We start from the raw sequence: 16,048 nt of genomic DNA, 5'->3' as shown, positions 1-16,048 counted from the left end.
CCTTGGTCAGAAAATTTTGGTGTATTTGTCAACACCTAACTTGCAAGTCGATCTTACCGAAAAGCTAACATTGACAGTTTGTATAAATTGTATGTACGTCCCTAAGTCTTTTTCCGTTCTCTTACTTTAGTTTGCTTCAACTTAATGTTATGAAACTTATACAAAATGCTTATTACCACAAAATACATATCAAGTTTGAATTTTGGTAGTGTCACTTCAACCTTTCGAGAGTTCTGCTTTTTTACCAATCGAAAAATAGTAATATTGTATCTGTTCTAAAAGTATTAATGATGTAATTGTTAAAATAAATTTTTAAGATTGGGGTTATCTTCCTTTGTCGATAATTGTAGTTGATTCAATAATTTTAGGTGATTCAATTACAATTATTGACGAAGGAAGAAAACTCCAATTTAAAAAAATTATTAAACTAACTACAATTATTGACGAAGGAAGATAACTCCAATTTTAAAAATTAATTTTAAATAACTACAATTATGGACAAAGGAAGATAACTCCAATTTTTAAAATAAATTTTATTTCATGTTACAGATGTTAAATTTGGTTTGAGCAGGACATAACAGATGTCAAGTAATATGAGAAACTGTTGCAGAAAATGCTGTGGTTTTTTTGGATCAATTATCTGCCCAGGTCAAGTACCAGAAGAACATAAAACTAACATAACTAATACAAACAGAGTCTATATTCTTTGGATTGTACTGATAGCTATATTTTTGACAGCTGGTTTAGTTCAGCTCCTTCATAAAAACAATCAATTTGACGTTATAACAGTCCAGGATCAAATGTACTATGTAGACTGGTTTTCTAACAAATGGTGCAGCGGTGTAAATATAACAAGCGAGGGGTATCCAGTCGAAGTGAATGCCTATCTGTTACCCAAACTAACATCTAGTAAGGACGTATGTCAACGGTCTACAGATACAGTTAGTCGAATTAATAAAACACCTGTTCCGGGAAATGCTATTTACTACCAAAAGGTGTCCCTAAAACAAGGAGACAGGATTTCTGGAAAAATTTGTGCACCTTCAATTGAAAAGATATACATATTTACAAGGTTAATGGACTTTAAGTCATGTATTCTGACTGATTCTTGGACGAGATGTGGAATAAATGGGCCAACTCGTTACGTCATAGATTCATTATGTACAGACTACAATACTTTTGACAACGCGTTTCAATTACCACCTAAAACAATGACAAAATCTGGAGATTTGTATTACGTTTTCTACAACAAGCTTGCGACCACATCTTTTGTGTCTGCCATTTTTACGAAACCTTTATTGAACATGAAACTTGTAAATAGAGCCCAGAGAACTTGTCTGGACCAGACACTTTGTCAGCTCGACTACGGTTCTATTTATGATTCGTATGCTGTATGCTTTGAGGCCGTTCGTAAAAGTCCGTTTTCATGGCACCCAGATGTTGACAACAACGTGAAAGTAGCATGCAGACGTCGTCAATGGTTTTATGTTTTACTATTTTTTGTCGTTCCTTTCATTATAGGGATATTAGGCAGTGTGTTAATCTGTTTATGTTGTAAACATAATTCATCAGTTGTTGATCGACATCGAATGGATTCTTCAGATATAGGTTATCAAAATAGACATATTGAACGTTATGTGGTAACAAACAATAACAACCGATTCTCGAATATACATGATGATTATAGAAATACATTTAACAGACAGGAATTTACAAATGATACCATTGGAAATATAGCAGAACAAGAAACTATAGATCTAGACAGGGATTCAGTTGATCGACAAGTGAATCATTTACCGACAAGTTTACATGACCCACCCCCATCTTACGATAATCATGTACCGCCAAGTTCACATGAACCTCCCCCATCTTACGATGAGGTTATGAAAGGAACACCTGTCTAGCACATGTAGCAATGTAACCCTTTACCGCAAAAAAAAAACAGTAACAGATGAAAATAAATGATTATCGTCCGGAGGAAATTCCTACTGCGCCTTCCTAAAGAATATCAAATGGTTGTCCTCTATGCACCGTCATATTTTCGGAATGATGAATTGTATGCTGTTAAATGTTATGTAGAACAGAAAGCTAATGATAACAACTGTTAAATATTTGCTTTACATACTTGTAAAGTAAAATCTGCAGTAACGGATCCAGAAATGTTCATTAGTAGGGACCCACTGATTGCCTAAGAGGGGTCTGCGCTCCGGTCATGCTTAGTAATAATATATAATTAACCATTTTTTTATAAGAAAAGAGGAAAAAGAGAAAATAGAGCAAAAAAAGGGAACCCTCTCTAAATCTGCATCTGACCTGCATTATCATGTTAGACTGAAACATTAAAGGGACAGTATGTAATAATGTACTTACATTGTAAATAATATATCAAACGAATTATTTAAGAAGATTAAAAAGGGGCAGAACGATTTTGAAAAAGAATAACTTGGCCTGTTACGAACTTAATACACAAGTAATACAAAATACAAACGAAGACTCTGCAATACAAAATCAGGAAATAAATGTGTATAAAAGAAAAAAAAGGGTTTACGCATGGAAATTTTAGAATTATACAATTAAGCATGGTTCAGTTTTTAATGTTGAATACCTTCACGGGTGTCATTCGGTTTAACGAGAGAAATGATCGTGAAAGAATATCTAACGGCAGTCAAGTATTGAGAGACGATCGTCAAAGTAGGACTGGTAACCGATCGTGAAAGACATTTAATCGAGAAGACATGTGAAAGGTCAATAAATATTCTAATTTAACAGACAAATTAACGACAAAATAAAACTGTCTGTCAAAATGGTTCAACATTATGATCAGTATGTGAGAATATTCAGTTTTAAAAGTACATAGTTATTACAAAACAACAAAAGGCAGATTGCTTCTTAACATTTCAATGACATAAAAAATGTAAACCAACATGATTTTTTCACAAATTCTACTAGAAAAACTACTTTTATCCGAATAAGGGCATTCTATTTGAATTTATCAAATGGTTCTCATAGTTATTTTGTATAAACATAATCTGAAACTTGGTAAATAAAGAACTATTTACACAAAAATTGTTTTTTCGGATCGTGAAAGATCACGTACCGTATTTTTAGCTCACCTGGCCGAAAGTGAGCTTTCTCATCACTTGGCGTCCGGCGTCTGTCGTCGTCCATCGTCGTCGTCCGTCGTCGTCGTCGTCCTGCGTTAACTTTTACAAAAATCTTCTCCTCTGAAACTACTGGGCCAAATTTAACCAAACTTGGCCACAATCATCATTAGGGTATCTAGTTTAAAAAATGTGTCCGGTGACCCGGCCAACCAACCAAGATGGCCGCCATGGCTAAAAATAGAACATAGGGGTAAAATGCAGTTTTTGGCTTATAACTCAAAAACCAAAGCATTTAGAGCAAATCTGACATGGGGTAATATTGTTGATCAGGTCAAGATCTATCTGCCCTGAAATTTTCAGATGAATTGGACATTTCGTTGTTGGGTTGCTGACCCTGAAATGGTAATTTTAAGGAAATTTTGCTGTTTTTGGTTATTATCTTGAGATAAACTGTAAAACAGCAATAATGTTCAGCAAAGTAAGATCTACAAATAAGTCAACATGATCAAAATGGTCAGTTGACCACTTTAGGAGTTATTGCCCTTTATAGTCAATTTTTAACCATTTTTCGTAAATCTTAGTAATCTTTTAGAAAAATCTTCTCCTCTGAAACTACTGGGCCAAATTTAACCAAACTTGGCCATAATCATCAGTGGGGTATCTAGTTTAAAAAATGTGTCCGTTGACCCGCCCAACCAACCAAGATGGCAACCATGGCTAAAAATAGAACATAGGGGTAAAATGAAGGTTTTGGTTTATAACTCAAAAACCAAAGCATTTAGAGCAAATCTGACATGAGGTAAATTGTTCATCAGGTCAAGATCTATCTGCCCTGAAATTGCAGATGAATCGGACATTTTGTTGTTGGGTTGCTGCCCCTGAAATGGTAATTTTAAGGAAATTTTGATGTTTTTGGTTATTATCTTGAATATTATTATAGATAGAGATAAACTATAAACAGCAATAATGTTCAGCAAAGTAAGATCTACAAATAAGTCAACATGACCAAAATGGTCAGTTGACCACTTTAGAAGTTATTGCCCTTTATAGTCAATTTTTAACCATTTTTCGTAAATCTTAGTAATCTTTTAGAAAAATCTTCTCCTCTGAAACTACTGGGCCAAATTTAACCAAACTTGGCCATAATCATCAGTGGGGTATCTAGGTTAAAAAATGTGTCCGGTGACCCGCCCAACCAACCAAGATGGCCGCCATGGCTAAAAATAGAACATAGGTGTAAAATGAAGTTTTTGGCTTATAACTCAAAAACCAAAGCATTTAGAGCAAATCTGACACAGGTAAAATTGTTGATGAGATCACGATCTATCTGCCCTGGAATTTTCAGATGAATCGGATAATTGGTTGTTAGGTTGCTGGCCCTGAATTGGTAATTTTGAGGAAATTTTGCTGTTTTTTTGTTATTATCTTGAATATTATTATAGATAGAGATAAACTGTAAACAGCAATAATGTACAGCAAAGTAAGAACTAAAAATAAGTCAGTATGACCAAAATAGTCAATTGACCCCCTAAGGAGTTATTGCCCTTCATAGTCAATTTTTAACAATTTTCTTAAAATTTGAAGATTTTCAAAAACATTTTCCACAGAAAGTACTGTTATAGATAGAGATAATTGTAAGCAGCAAGAATGTTTAGTAAAGTAAGATCTACAAACACATCACCATCACCAAAACACAATGTTGTCATGAATCCATCTGTGTCCATTGTTTAATATTCACATAGACCAAAGTGAGCGACACAGGCTCTTTAGAGCCTCTAGTTGAAGATCGTGAAAGATTTGATGCTACGAAGATGTTCAAATTATTCTTCAATTATATCATAATTAATATTTGTTATTGGTATTGAGAAAAGCTAGATAGGTCAACATCCTCAATAGGTTTAAGCATTTCAAAGTATTTATATATTCAGAAAATGAAATGTAAAATAGTTGGATGATTGTAGGATGAAGCTTTTATTGTCCTGTGAAGTACTCACTTATCACGAGTTATAGGATACCCATATTTCGTATATTGGATCCCATAAACTACATGTCCGTCAGGCAGAATTCACCTGACCCCGAATTTGCATCATTTTATGGATGACTATTCATTTTTGTGGTCAAGTCCGTATAGCGGATTCGCTAAGCTTTAGGATAACTGTCTGTTGTTATATATGATTGTAAGGTGTACATTTTCGACTTCTGCAAGGTTTCAAATATCATCGAACTCATTATCATGCATTAATCGGCGATGTTCCTTTTATATTGTTTAGCCTTTTTGATATATAGATGCATGCTATAGCGCCAAGGTATTTCGTCAGGCGCGTAGCTCCCTATACGCCAACACGCAGTTGCGTGCACATCGTTTCGTCGTGCAAAAAAAAAAAATAATAATAATTATGAATAAAATGTTAAAAGGAAAAACAGATATTCATTATCACTGAACTAGTATATATTTGTTTAGGGGCCAGCTGAAGGACGCCTCCGGGTGCAATAATATTTCTCGTTGCATTGAAGACCTGTTGGTGACCTCCTGATGTTGTCTGCTCTATGGTCGGGTTGTTGTCTCTTTGGCACATTCCCCATTTCCATTCTCAATTTTATGATGTTTTTTTTTACTTGATGAAACGTCATTAAATAACGGCATTTGGTTTCAAACTGAAAGTTTTCTATAAATCATGAAGTACATTCCGGACTTATCATCATTATCCGTTATTGTTTCTGGTATATACGAAAGTTACATTTCCGGCGTTGAACACGGCATGGCGTCGAAACGTAACGAAAAAGGTGGAAAGTCTAAATGGAAAACTATTGACAGTTTTTTTTACCAAACCCGTTTCAACAGAAACGAAAGATTCTTCAGATGAACCCATAACCCAACAATCCTTGCGAGAGTTTGAGAGTGACAATGCAACTGCAAGCTGCAGCTCAGTTTTGGCCGTCACCTCCAAAGGCAAAGCCAACACACCTCCGTACCCAGACATGTCAAGTCTTCACGATTCTAACTTGCAGATGACAGAAGTTAAGATGCAGTTACTAACATCCAACTGGAATGATGTAAATAATTATGACTTCCCGGCGAGGTATGTTGCGTTTTTATTGTTCAAAATCACTTTAATTGTGTAAAACGTTTCCAAAAAATAGAATTATATCATATGCAAGGTGAAACCCTTCAAATTATATGGGGTATGCGAAATGACTTTCAAATTGTGTCCAATAGTATACCGGTCAAATTTTTTAGTGGTTATCTGTATCTGTATCTGTCTAACTTCTGCCAATAAAGGCACACCTCCACTTATTGGGAGTAATAATATGGTTATCCTCCACCAAGAATATATATACACGGATATCTAATTTATATATAAAAAAAAATTAAATAATATGTATCTGTTCTAAAGTCCTCCACCAATAAAAGAAAAATATATATATATATATACAACACACTGTATCCACTAGATCAATGTCTCTTTAGTAGGATATAATTACAACACACTGTATCCACTAACTTAAGATTAATGTCTCTTTAGAAGGATATAATTATTTACACTTTAACTTTAAGCAGGGCTAGAAAATATGAAATTAGTAGGTATATTTTAAGATCTAAAAGTATAAAAAATGGGATTGTGGGCAGTACCAAGATGCGAACATTCTACTTTGCAAGCTTTCTAACAGTTCTAGGTTTAGTTTGAATGTCTAAAAGTTGATATCTTTTAGCATGAAGCTTGTAGCATAAGCATCTACAGAGAGGTTCCAGCAATTGATCAATGTCTGATATAAGATTTCTAGAATTCCATTGTTCTCCACAATAATAATATGGGTTGATGAGAATTGTAAGCAGATCAAATTTAATATTGAGCTTGTATTTTGCAAAAAGCACACTGCACACTTCAATAATTTCACGAATTAGTGCCATTCGTATATTTTCCAACTCAGTACACACAAGAAGAAAATGACTCAGTGTTTCATCACTTTTTCCACATAACATGCAGGTCGGGTCAGGATTAGTGATGTTGAAAACAGCTCTTTTTGTTTGCAGTATATAGCTACCAGTTAGGATCTTTAAACGGATTGGGATTCTTGATATATCTCGAATATTTGCAGAGCAAGTAGATGCGGTTGGATGACATTTTCCTATGCGATACATTCCACCAAGGTATTGTAGAGAGCTGAACATTAAAGAGTCTTGTTGTATTCGTTCAGTCCAGTAAGTGTTGACTTTTTGGTTAATCATGTGTTTCCATTTTAATTTAGTTATAGTTTGGTCAAACAAAGATGTATAAGGGTCTTGAATTCCATATTTTAAAAATATTGTTTTAAGAACAATAAACCAGCTGTTACTTTTAAATGTTTTTAAACCAAGTTGTCTTTCTGCAATTTTCCATTCAGTTGCATTACAGTCTGCTCTGCAAATGCTTCCAAATAGGATTAATGCTTTTTTGTGTATTATTGCCTCTGCCGGGAGTAGGCCAGAAATTATATATATTGCTGGATCTGCAACATTTACTGGTAGTGACAGAATTTGTTTTATAATTTTCTTGTATTGCTTTGTTATTGAGTCCAAATTTTTGCCATTAGGTAACAACACTTCTAAACCATAAAACATTACTGGAAAGACGAAGGTTTGTAGAAGGCTAACAGAGGTAATAGGATCCAGTCCATTTTCTCCATGCAGTCCTTGATGCATTAGGCTGTATAGTGTCCTTCTGGCTTTTTTCAGGTTCTCTTCGATGGTACTTGCAGTTGTATCTCTACTGTCTCTTTGAATCCCAATGTGAGCTGTTTTATTGACTACAGGCATAAGTTTGTCCTTCATAAACCATTTTTCATCCTCATATGAAACTTTCTTACTTGTAATTACTGGTAGTACAACACTTTTTTCTGGCTGTAGTAGGTAACCTTCACGTTGGCTGTAGTCGAAAGCTATGTTGATCAAGATTTGTAGATCAAGAGGGTTGTTTCCTAATAGAGCAATATCGTCTGCACAGGTGGGGCACAGCAGCTAATCTGTCCTATTTTCCCGCCAATATTTGACTCATTTAAGTTATCCAAGAGTTGGTTGACATAGACCTTGTACAAATCGGCACTGAGAGTACCACCTTGTCTCACACCTTGCTCAATATCAAATGCTCCAGAAATTTGTCCTTTCCATTTTATTTTTGTTGTGGCTTCCTTATAGAGATTGTCAATTAATAGTATGCATTGTTCTGAAATTCCCATATGGTATAATTTTCTTATTAAGTTTGTGTGTCGAACCACATCAAAGGCTGATTTTGCATCTAGCATTCCAAATAGTGTAGGCTTTTTTAGATCTTTGTTTTCTCTTTTATATTCTTCCATAATGAGGGATGCTATCAAAGGAGCAGTATTTTCTGTAAAGCCTTGTTGCATAGGATTTTGATTAAAGATGATATCTGGATTAATTCTAAGTTTAATGATGGTTTCTACCAGTTTTGAAATAGTTGGTGTAATAGTAATTCCTCTGTAATTTTTTGAATTCACAATATCACCTTTATTTTTAAATATTGGTGACAGAGTACCAGTCTTCAAAGAGTTTGTTATATAACAGTGTTTGAAAGATGCATTTATGATATTAAGGAGCATGTATTCTAATTTTTCCCCTCAATATATTAAACATTCAGTTGTAATTCCAAAAATATCTGCTGATTTATTTCTATTTAATTTTTTTATTGCTTTTTCAAATTCTTCAGTTGAGACAACTTCATGGTCATAAACTTCTTGGCATATCTCAATAATTTGGGAATATTCAGAGTCAATTAAGCTAAAATATTCCTGATCAAAATTGGTGGGTTCTGATTGTTTGGCTAGATTGGCAAAATGTAACTTCCAACCTTCCAAGATGTTTTCGTCCCCTTTAAAACAGTTATTCACCATTTCCTTTCTCAATTTTATTGCCTACTTGTAGCTCATCTATAAATCTGTTTAACTTTCCTCTTTGCTTTCTTATAAGCTGATAATACAGTTTGCTATCCATAGTTCTTGCCTCAGTAAGTTTCTGTCTATCATTTATTCTTAATTTTGCATTTTCGGCTCTGCATATCTTTCTTAGTTCATAAGTAGTAATTTTTTTGTGAAGAAGTAAAGGATTGGTTGGGTCTTGCGGTCTTCCTTTGATATTCCATTCACAGTAGGCGGATTTCTTAGACTTAATTGCTTTATATATATCATGAGTCATCAATTTTAATTTAGGTTTATGTTTTTTTACTTTCTGAGGAGGAGCAACAGCTGCTAATGCATCAATTACTGCAGTGGTAAGTTTCAAAACTGCATCATCTATCTGCTCAGTATTGTCAGTTTGAATGTTGTAGTCAGTTTTTTGATCAGATATGGCTTGTTTATACTGGTCCTTATCAATTTTGCTCCAGTTCACCTTTTGACTAGCATGCTTATTGTTTAAAGAAATATTTTCTGTATTTTTCATAGAAAAGTAAAATTTCATATTTGCTCCCACAGGATAGTGATCAGAGATGTTACTGGTAATTTCTAGTCTTCTCATGTGTAGAATACTTTCATCAAATACCTCTGGATACACGATGTAATCAATGGCTGTACTGTCTTTGCCACTACTATGTATAAAAGTTTTTCCTACGTCTTTGGTCTTTAAATTACATTCATTCATAAAATCGAAAATATATTTATTTCTTGCATTATTCGAATTTGCAAGCAAATTTTCGTTGTAGTCACCTCCAATGATTACTGTATGAGTGTCTTTAAATGATTGTAATATTTCATACAGGATATCTATACATTCTTTAAGTTCTGATATGCTATTAGCTGAGCTTTTACATGGTATATAAATTGAGACAAGCAATAACTGTTGGGAAATTCCCTTTAATTCAACACATTGTATTCTTTCATTTCCAATATGTATAGGTGTAATGAGATGGTTTATTTCTTTCCGCCATAAAATTGCAACACCTCTTGGCATATGTTTCGGTGGAAGTGGGTCTTTATCCTCCACAGATTTTCCTATACCAATTAAATTTTCATTAAGTTCATTCAAAAGGTTAATCTGACAGTTAAACAGCCAGTGTTCTTGTATCATACATACATCAAAATGTTTCATAGCCTCATCAAAAAATGGTCCACATGTTAAGACATTTTTGCAATTAAAAGTTAAAACTTTGACAACACTACGGACAAGATCAACATCAACATCATTATTTACACTATTTACAGGATCATTGTCAGTTGTGTGTGCACTATTAGGTTCTACTGTTAGCTGCTTTGGTTGTGTTTGCTCACACTGGCTAAAAAATGGTTATTGGACGGTGCTGCATAAAATATTGGTTGTCCAGTTTTAGAAAAGTACTGTGTATTAGTAGGAGTATGGGTTGGGTGATTATATTGATGCTCCTGATGTTGTGGCTGGTGTGTCCTTGGAGTAGTTATCTGTGATGGTTTAGTACTTTGCCTGATATTTTGATTGAGCATTTGCTGTTGAGTGGCATAACATTGAGTTGGGTTGTGGGTCATACCAATTATATCATTTCTATTAGGCTGATTTTGAATTTTACTTGCATTGTCATTGTTCATACTTTGGCTCACAGATGATGGACTGAAACTACGGTTTGAATTATCTGGTACATGTATATAGTCAGAAGACAATAAAGGAGAGCTCTGGGTTTGTTCGGCCTGTCCAAGCAATTTGTCTAGTTCGGAGTCAATCTTTGAGAGTACATAACGTGTTACTTTGTCACGTACACCAGTTATTAGTTCATCTGTCGATCCATTGGAGCTGTTAGAATGTTTTGAGGATGCTTGTTCTGTCATAGGATGTTTCGGCTGTTCTTCTAGCAATGAAATTCTACGGTTGAGTGTCTTAACTGTTAGCTCGAGCTCTAAGTTTCTATTTTCTGCTTTGAAAAGTCGTTCCAGAATTTTCTCTTTTTCTTTTGAATCGTCATTAAGCATTGCTTCTTTAATTTTGAGTTGTTCCTCCTTCTTTTTTAATTTTTGTTCCAGTTGGCGTAGTTCTTTAAGTTTAATAGATGGTTCTTGAGTATGATCATTATCCGTTGAAATAGAACTTTGTTCTGATCCATTGTTACATGGTGTTTTTGTTTGCAGAGCCCTTCTTGTGATGTTATTGTTGTCTTGAGTATAAGACACTACTGGAGTTTGCGAGATTGGAGTTACAGTTGTATTTATATTGGCATGTGTTTTGAAGTTCACTGATTGTTGTTCATTCGGAAGAGCTGTATTATCCAAAGTTTGTATGAAAGTGCCATGGCAGGCATAGAATAAGTTTGAATCTTTGAGGAAGCACTGATCATGAAATTGTTGGCAGCATATTGAGCATGCAGATTTCTCAGATGTTAATATATGTAAACAAGCTGGGCAGTTCTCCAGATTTTCATCCAAAAGTATTTCTTGAGCAAGAGTAGGTTTGGAACTAGTGTCTGTGGCAGTAATTTCTGTTTTATCTACTTTTTTAAAAGTGTTACATAAGGAGAAAGGTTTGATTCCTTTAAGTTGACTATCACAGCACATTGAGCATTCATATGTAGAATTATCTTGCTTTTCTAGTTTTTTAATATCAGTTTCCGAGAGCCTCTCACATTTAAAGTGTACCCAATGTTTGTTCACGCAGTAGACAGCTTTAGTTCTGCAGATTCTATTGCATTTCTGACATTTCTCTTCTTCTTTTGTGTTGTTATGCTCATTTACATGATGTTTATTTGAGTCATTGCTTGATTGTTTGAGAATACTGTCTAGTTTTTGTGCTAGAACTTGTTTCTTGTATATCTATAGTTTCACCATTGATTGTAGTTTGACTGATAATTTCATGTAGTTTTGGCAGGTCTCTGTTGATGAAATTGGTTGAATATTTGCCATTTACTAGTATTGAGCATTTTGTCAAATAAAGATTAATGGTGTAATTATCAGTTTCATCTTCTCTAACTTTATATGTTTTTTGAACAGTGTTACCAGATTTATCATTTGACACATCTTTTCTGACATCATAAAAGCTGTTGGCAGATTGAATATAAAATATTTCACATGCATTGGAGAATAGCTCAAATGTTATAGCATCTAACTCGGCAGTGAATCCCCCACCTGTGCAGTTGTAGGAAATGTGGTTTCTTTTAGCGGCCTTTGATTTTTTCAGCAGAGATTTTTCAATATTTAGACTATACGGTTTAGTAAATGTGATTCCAATTTTTGCTACTGTACGACTGTTGGTAGAGGCATCTGTGGATTCTATACGATTAAAATCCATCAACTGTCTGAAAAACAGCCAATTTCAAAAGGTTCACACGTCGTAAATTAAATTGATAACAGACCCAGAATGAGATAGTCTGTGTAAATTGCAACGTTTGAACCCGCGTTTGAACCCGAATCTATCTTAGTTCTTCGTTCCCCGGGTATAAATTAACTCAACATGAGAAACGCGTCTTATTTCCGGCAAACCGTATATTTATACAGGGATTTAATTTTTTTTTAAAAAGGGGGGGGGGGAGTCTGTTGGCTTACTTTGCGCAGATATATATAATAGACCCTATATAATAAATTTACATAATTTAATAACTTAATAATCGTCATTTTTTACAGGGAAATAGGTAAAAACAGTCGTCGCCTTTCGGCTAAATGGTTGTTGGAAAATAGCTGGATGCGCTATTCAGTCTTTGAGGATGCGTTATACTGTGGCCCTTGTGTGCTTTTTGGTCGAAAAGAAGCAAAAGAGAAACTTTTTATTAATAAAGTTACAGATTGGTCCAATTTGTCTTGCTTCATAAAGCGCCATACCAGGGAAGGTTCTCCACACTTTCAATACCAGGCAATGGCAGATAACTTTTGTACACATACATTCAAAAGATTCTGCTGATGAAGCAATCATATACAAACTTTCTGAATTCAAAAAGACACAAGTTCTTAAAAATCGTCATGTTCTGTTGAAAATTATTGAGACACTTTTGTTATGTGGGAAACAAAATATTGCAATGCGTGGACACACACCAGAGCTTAGTAACTTTTTTGCAATATTAAATTCAAAGGCACAGGGCGACGACATTTTAAGTGACCACTTACAATGTAGCAAACAGTAGTCGCAGGGCAAAATATACGTCCCCTGATATTCAAAACGAAATAATAAACATAATCGGAAATCAAATTCGCACATCGATAGTTGAAAACTGCAACAATAGTAAATTTTTCACATTAATCGCAGACGAAACAACTGACACATCAACCCGTGAACAGGTATCTGTATGTCTACGCTACTTAGAGAGAGACACTATCACAAACAAAATATCTATTAAGGAAGACTTTCTAGATTTTGTGATGGCCACCAGCACTACAGGTGAGCATTTGGCGGAACTTTTAATTGAAACTCTGATCAGTGCAGACATCATTACCATGAATATGAGGGCACAAGGCCATTATGGGGCCGCCAATATGTCTGGTAAATATAAAGGGGTTCAAGCAAGAATATGTGAAATGGTTCCGGGTGCTATGTATGTTCATTGTAAATCTCACTGCTTGAATTTGGCCATAGTCCATAGTTGTAAAGATACATCGTTTAGAAATGTAATGTCGACCGTACAGGAAGTTGCCTTTTCGTTCGATTATTCATCGAAAAAACTTCAAGCATTTTACCACGAGTTGGACTCCGATGCAACTACAAAAGAAAATATGGACAAGCGGACCAAATTGCGAACCCTTTGCGAAACACGATGGACCAGTCGAGCCGACGCGCTTTACACTTTTAAAACATCGTTTCCGGTGGTGGTTCATGCATTGGAACGATTGCGAGAAAATGGAGATGACAAAGCCGGACAGTACCTTGCCTCTATTACCAGATTTGAATTTGTAATTGCTCTAGTAGTTTCGGAGCACATTTTACAGAGCACGGTATATCTATCGAAATATCTGCAAGGTATAGAATGTGATCTGTTAGAGGCTACGAAAGAATGTAGAACAGTTATAGAGATGTTACGGGCCGAACGCAGCGATGAAGCTGTTTGGAATGAAATTTACCAATCAGCGTTAGATTTATCGGAACCATTTGATATTGTGGAAAATATGCCGAGGCGATGCGGCCGACAGACAACCAGAGCCAATCACCCGGCAAACACGCCAAAACAGTATTGGAAAGTGTCATTGTATTTTCCATTCATAGACCACATGATAATGGAACTCGAGTCGCGTCTAATATCGTCCGAAAATCGATTTTTCGCACAGTATCTACTTCCTCGTGTTGTAGAAAACGTAACAAACGATCAAATCACAACACTGTTTGAAACATACGAGGACGACCTGACATGTAATCTAGATGAATCTAAACGGGAGGTCGCTCGATGGCGAACACGATGGTGTATCACACCTCGCAATCAGATGCCAACCTCACTGTGTGAGACACTCGATGCGGTAAGCCCAGTGCTGTATCCTTCTATAGATACTATTTTAAGTATCATGTTGACAATGCCGATAACAAGTGCTACCGCGGAGAAATCGTTTAGTGTACTTCGTCGGTTGAAAACGTATGTAAGATCAACGATGAGTAACGACAGATTATCATCGCTGGCATTAATGCATATCCATCGGGATTTCAATGTTGATATTGACAAGGTAATGGAAAAGTTCGTTTCTGAAAAGACCCGAAGAGCAGATTTTGGACAATTCTGAATATATTCTGTCTAACAAAAAAATGTTGCTTTTTTATTCATGTTACCATAATTTGCCTGTGCATTCTTGAATTGTCTATAAGTCCTTTGTTTATGTAGCAACTCTTTTCACCCTCCTTTGACCGAAAACCAAAAAATAAAATATTTTTAGCATAAAATAGTCCCAAAATTTTTTCGCATCGCTCCGCTCGGCGGTACAAGCGTGCATTTCATTTTACTCAGCTACGCCCCTGTTCGTGTATGGTGTACATGTCTGTCTGCATGTTTAATATATGACTATGATGACGTCAATTGTATTTGATATATTGAATGATAGTAAGATGTCTATGTCTAGCTGTCGGTCAGGGTTCATATACTTTTGACCTTACGTTCCGAATTAATTGGCCAATCATAACTTTTACATGTCAGTTTTTAAGGCACTGTAAGGATTGGAACACATTTATTTGGTGTACGGGATATGTAGAGATCTGTATGGCGTTTGTATTCTGACCTTGAACTCTTTTTATGTACCATTGACAATCTTAAGCGCATTTGACACTTCTAGTAAAACCCTTGATATTATAGACGTTCAACAAATATACTTGAGACATTACAGCATTAGCTCTCTGGTATTCTATAGTCTGTAGTATATGGTTAAATCAATCCACATCTGCGTTGTATATGAAAAACTTAAGAAAGTACTGTTGCACAAGATATTGGTTATCGTTCAATCTCAAATTACTCATGAAAGATGCATGCTGTTTTGCTGTATTTTTTTGTTTGATGGATATAGTTTTGGTTTAAACGTTGAAAATCAATATTATTGGCTAAATAGTGTCGGTCTGCCTGAATTGTACTTGACAGATTCTCAGAGCTGAATCGTTCATACTTATTTAGACACGTATTTTTACGACCGCAAAAATTGAAAAAATTTTGGTCGTATATTGGTATCACGTTGGCGTCGTCGTCGTCCAAATACTTTTAGTTTTGGTCCCAACATTTTAGGAATTAGGGGCCAAAAAGGGCCCAAATAAGCATTTTCTTGGTTTTTGCATTATAACTTTAGTTTAAGTAAATAGAAATCTATGAAATTTTGACACAAGGTTTATGACCACAAAAGGAAGGTTGGGATTGATTTTGGGAGTTTTGGTCCCAACATTTTAGGAATTAGGGGCCAAAAAAAGGCCCAAATAAGCATTATTCTCGGTTTTCGCACAATAACTTTAGTTTAAGTAAATAGAAATCAATGAAATTTAAACACAAGTTTTTTTTCATTTCTAAGTAGTAACATTCCAACAGCACCTGCATACGGGGTATATATCT

Source organism: Mytilus galloprovincialis, chromosome 12 (assembly GCF_965363235.1).
Source record: "Mytilus galloprovincialis chromosome 12, xbMytGall1.hap1.1, whole genome shotgun sequence".
Taxonomy (NCBI): Eukaryota; Metazoa; Mollusca; class Bivalvia; order Mytilida; family Mytilidae; genus Mytilus; species Mytilus galloprovincialis.
Note: the sequence above shows the minus strand (reverse complement) of the source record.